Genomic DNA, 6,000 nt, shown 5'->3' with positions numbered 1-6,000 from the left:
TCCACAAAGAAACAGTCTAACAGAAGAGACTTTATTTTTTATTTTTTAGGTTTTTTTTTTTGCTTTTCTTTTTTTTTATTAGATATTTTCTTTATTTACATTTCAAATGCTATCCCGAAAGTTCCCTATACCCTCCCCCTGCCCTGCTCCCAAACCCACCCACTCCCCCTTCTTGGCCCTGGTGTTCCCCTGTACTGAGGCATATAAAGTTTGTAATACCAAGGGGCCTCTCCTCCCAATGATGGCCGATTAGGCCATCTTCTGCTACATATGCAGCTAGAGACACGAGCGGAAGAGACTTGATTTTGGTGTATGGTTTCAAAGGTTTTAGTCTTTGCTCAGTTCTGACGCTGAACATCATGACAAGCCTGTGTGTTGTAGTAAAGCTGTTCACCTCTTGGTGCCCAAGGGAGCAGAGACAAATAAGACACATACCCCTTCAACACATGCCCCAGTGGCATACTTTAGCTGGACCCTACGGCCAGAGCTTCCACTATTTACCAGTAACACTATCAAACGATTAATCTAACAAGAGTATAATGTATTGATTAATCCAGAGCCCTTATGAGCCAATAACCTCTCAGTGATTGGATTTACTGGGTGAGGACCAAACCTTCAACACACTAGTCTTTTGGAGGACACTTCACATCCCAAATAAAGCATGACTGTGGTGGTTTGAATACGCTTGGCCCATGGGACACTATTAAGAGCTGTGGCCTTGGGGCTGGAGAGATGGCTCAGTGGTTAAGAGCACCTACCGCTCTTCCGAAGGTCCTGAGTTCAAATCCCAGCAACCAAATGGTGGCTAACAACCATCCGTAATGAGATCTGACCCCCTCTTCTAGTGCATCTGAAGACAGCTACAATGTACTTAGATATAATAATAAATAAATCTTAAAAAAAAAAGAGGTGTGGCCTTGTTGGAGGAAGTGTGTCACTGTATAGGTAGGCTTTGAGTGCTTAAACTCTGCCCAGTGCAAAAGAGAGTCTCCTCCTGGCTGTCTTTGGATCAAAATGTAGAACTCTTGACTTCTCCGGCACCATGTCTGCCTGCACATTGTCATGCTTCCCACCATGATAATAATGGACTGAACCTCCGACACTGTAAGCCAGCTCCAGTTAAATGTTGTCCTTTATAAGAGTTGCCTTGGTCATGGTATTTCTTCACAGCAATGAAACCCTATCTAGATCAATAGTCCTTTGTAATGCTGTCTGTCCATCCTGTGTGAAGGGAGCTTTCCAAACCACAAAGATACTCATTTCACTGTGAATCATTTAGAACTCACCTTGGTTTTCTATCATCCTCAGACACTGAAGACCATTCTTTTTAACCTGTCTAAATATGCAAGTGGGATGTGGTTTGGACTCGCCTTTCTAGTCTGATTCTCTTATCTCCTCTCCTACACCTCTCTATCTGATGCATTAGCAAGACAGAATTATTGAAATCTTCATTACCAACCAAACAGCTACTTGACTCTGTATTTTTAAGTATTTTCTCAGATCAGAACCTATTGAAGTTGTTTATCTCAATAACTTGATTATGAGCATTTTGAGAGCAAGGCAGTGCCATATCCTTAAAACAAGCATTCAACACATATTAAATGAATGCGCACGGATTTCTAGAAAGATCTAATGCACCATAGCATGTGCTTACTTATAAGTGGTGGCCACCAAATGGGACATTTTTCAATGTTATTATTAAAGGGAAACAAAATAAGGTAATCTTTTTTTGACCCGAAAATTGGCAGAGTTGCTAGTACTTGAGGGAGCAAGTGTCTGGTACAAGGCAAAATAATGAACTGCAACTCCCAGAGAGGGATCTTGGCAACATGGGATTAAAAGTTCGAGATGCTTGGGGCTGGAGCGATGGCTAAAAGCTAAAAGAATGTTCTGCTCTTACAAGACCTGAGTTGCGCTCCTAGCACCCACGTGAGGCAGCTTACAACTGCCTGCTACTCCAGTTACAGGAGCTTCTCCTCTGGCATCTTTGAACACACACACACACACACACACACACACACACACACTTTTTTAAAAAGTTTTTTGAGATGGGGTTTCTTTGTGTATCCTTGGCTGTCCTGGAACTTACCTGTAGACTAAGCTGGCCTCAGACTTACAGTGATCCTCCTGCCTCTGCCTCCCAAGTGCTGGGATTAAAGGTTGTGTGCCACTACTACCTGCAACTCACACACAAAGACACACACATACTTTTTAAAATATTTTATTTTATTATTTTACCTTATGTAGGAAAGTATTTTTGCTGCATGTGTGTCTGAGAAGCATGCTGTGTGCTTGATGTTCAATAAGCCCTGCAGAGGGGGTCAGATGCTGGAACTGGAGTTACAGATGGTTATACAGATGTTGTATGGGTACTGGGAATCAACTCAGGACCTCTGGAAGAGCAGCCAGTGCTCTTAATAGCCGAGGTGCCTCTCCAACTCCCCACATACAAATATACTACTACTAATAATAATAATAATAATTAATAATAATAATAATAAGCATCAGTCATATTCTTATTCATAGTTTTTTTTTACTGTCTATGCTTCTGAATCTTGAAATACTTCTTCTTGAATGTAAGAAGAAGGCTAGTCATGCTCTATTGATCAGAAAGTCGCTATATTAAAGTTATGTATGACTATGTGACAGGAAAGTAGAAGTGAACCTGCCCAGGGAACACGGAATTGACTAGTGGGACGTATGACGTAGGGTGGAGAGAGATGGGAGAACATACTCCATTTACACGTGTGCACGAACATTTCACTAAAATTAAAGAATTGGGGAAACGCTCTCAGGTTCCATGGCATCGCTGTCTTGGTCGGCTCAGCTTCTCTTTATCCCCTTCTGCTCAGAGCACCAGCCTCCCCTCGACTCCAGGTGGATCCGAGACAAATCTCCTCTAGAATCCGAATCTGGATTGGAGGCCCAAGGGAACAGGAGGCATTTAAATCTCCTTACCAGGAAGAACGATGCAGAGATTCAGTTAAAGAACGTTTATTACTAAGACCTCTGCCACCATCTTAGCTCCTCCTCCTCCTTAGTCATACTGTCCCTCCTTAAACTCCTTGAGCTATGGCTGCATGGCTCCATCAGTATCTTTTATTTAAGCTAGTGTCTGTTGCATGCAGGAAAAAAACAAAACAAAACCCTAGTCAATCCAAATAGCAACAAAAGGAAAAGACTGTTCAGAGTAGGGGGATACCCCATCCTACCTGCCCAAACAACACATTCAAGCACAACATTACAAACAGACATTTGCTCCTAGTACCGACTAGCTCGTTCTTGTGTAGTTAGAATCATGATATACATACCCTCTTCCAGTCAATTTTTCTACCTTACATTATACCTGTAGAAGTGTTTTGTGCTTTGACAAGGCCTTCTACGCATCGCTGCTGTAATACACACCATTGTCTGGTATTGGTACATTGTAATTTATGAAATCTTAATCCCATGGCTGAGTATTTGGGCTGATCTTAGAGCTTTATTAGCAGATGCAACGTTCAAAATGAGCACATTCACAAAAGCAGGGCACTCCTATTGAGTTGTTTCTTTCTTTATGATCAATTCACAGAATTGGAAAATGGATGTGTCATAACAGTATGCCTTCTCCTTTCATGAGTTCGATGTGCTGTATTGTAACCTGAGCAGTGCTTTTGTGCTATGAGAAGTTTTGTTTTGTGTATTTGGGTTTCCATTCATATGATATTAATAGGTATGGCAATTTTAGATTAATAGAATCTACTTGGTTATAAGCTGTGTCTTTGTGTTGTGACTGTTATATAATTATTGGCATGATTACTTTTTTTTAAGCTTTTGTTGAATATAACAGAAGAAAAGACAGCACAAGTCACAATGGTTTATCAATGAACTTTCACAAAGAAAATACTCCTCTGTGACCACTACAAAGCTCCAGAAAGACCCTCGAAGGTTCCTCCGAGTTATTATAGTCTGCCAGGTAACCACAATCCTGACATACCACTGCAATGTGACGATTTGTGTTTTTAAACTTTAAACAGATAAATCAGCTGATAGAAGGTGACTTAGTGAGTAAAAAGCACATGCAGCAAGAGCCTAAGGACCTGAGTTCAATTCCCAGAGCCCACATAGAGGAGGAAAAATTCCACAAACATGTCCTCTGCCACTCCCGTTAATTAATTAATTAATTAATTAATTGAAACAAATGCATCCTTTTGTGTGTGACTTCATCATCCATATTATGGTTAAGAAGTCCTGACGGAACAGTAGCTCATCCATTTCCACTTCTGGAGAGAATAGCATGGAACAGGCTTATGGTAATTTATGTCTCCCTTCTACTACTGATGGACACATGGCCTCCTTCCCAACGTTGGCTTCTATGAATCTGCCTGTGGTTGCTCAGTGATTGCTGTGGACAGGTCCCACTTTCCTAGTTATCATCCTCCCCGTGAGTGGTCATCTCTTGGGTGTTGTAGCACCTAGGCCAAGGAACCATGAGGTGTTGGTAGCTTGCTTCAATAAAACATCTCAAAGATCCATTGAGGGACTTTACAGGGACTAAATGGTAGTGATATTAAAAACTTATTTATGAATTTATTACTGTGTATATATAGTGTGTTTTTATGACAAGAGCATGTAGAGATTTCAGAGAACAATGTCCTTCTAAAAAAAAAAAAAAAAAAAAAAAACCAGAGCCAGGCGTGGTGGTGAACGCCTTTAATCCCAGCACTTGGGAGGCAGAGGCAGGCAGATTACTGAGTTCGAGGCCAGCCTGGTCTACAAAGTGAGTTCCAGGACAGCTAGGGCTATACAGAGAAACCCTGTCTCCAAAAACCAAAAACCAAACAAACAAACAAAAAACCAATTGTGTCTATGTGTGTCTCTGTGTGTGTGTGTGTGTGTGTGCACACACACACCAGAGGAGTGTTACATCCCCTGGAGCTGGAGTTACAGATAGTTGTGAGCCTCCTGATATGGGTGCTGGAACTGAACTCAAGTCCTCTAAAAAGAGCAGCAAGTGTTCTTTTCTGCTGAGCCATCCCTGCGGCCCCAAGTGGACAGCTTTCAAGAATCAGCAGGCTCTGGAGCTTAAACACAGGCTTGCATAGCACCGGACCCTGAGCCACCTTGTTAAGCACAGGCAATTTTGACCTAGACCAAAGCAATCATTGATTTTACTGAAAATAACTGCACTTATTTGTAAATTTGTCTCCAATTTTATTTTATTTTTTTAAATCACTTATTTTTTATGTATTGGGGTAGTCACAAATACCCCGGTGTGGAAGTCTAGAGACAATTTATAGGAAGTGGTTCTCTATAAAGGCTCCAGGATCAAACTCAGATTGTCACACATGGAAGCAAGGGCCTCTGTCTTGGTTATTTTTCTACTGCTACAATGTGACCTCCTGATACAGGCCACTTACCAAACAGCTTATTTTATGCTTACGGTTTTAGAGGGTTAGAGTCCATGGAGACAGAGAGGAAACATCAGGTGGCAGGTGGCAGGTGGCCGGTGGCTGGAAAGCTCACAACTCAAACTGCAAGCCAGCAACGAAGAAAACATACTGGGGAGGGCAGGAGGCATTGGAGCATCAAAGCCTGCCCTGCCAGCACCCCCCCCACCCCCCCACCCCCCCCACCCCCCGCCAACACCACCTCCACCCTTGAGGCACACTTTCTCTGAGAAGGCCACACCTCCTAATCCTTCCCAAATAGCCACACTAGCCAGGGACCAAGAGTTCAAATCTGTGAGTCTGTGGGGCCATTCTCATTCAAACGCCAGACCCACCAAGCCATCTCACTGGCTCTGTAACAGTATTAGTTTTTAAATCTCCTTCCCATAAGACTTCTTCCACATTTAATGGTTCAAGAGCTGATGATTCAGAATGCGCGCTACAGCTGCCTGCTTTTTATTGTTGCTGTTGTTGCTGTTTGTTTTGTTTTTCATTTCAAGTCATTCTTTCTCTGGAAAAACAAAAATAATATAGTCCTAAGTAATATTTTTAACTGTCTACAGAAAGGCTT

Source organism: Mus musculus, chromosome 17 (genome assembly GCF_000001635.26).
Source record: "Mus musculus strain C57BL/6J chromosome 17, GRCm38.p6 C57BL/6J".
NCBI classification, from domain to species: domain Eukaryota; kingdom Metazoa; phylum Chordata; class Mammalia; order Rodentia; family Muridae; genus Mus; species Mus musculus.
The sequence above is the reverse complement of the archived record's forward strand: the minus strand, read 5'-3'. Positions refer to the sequence as shown.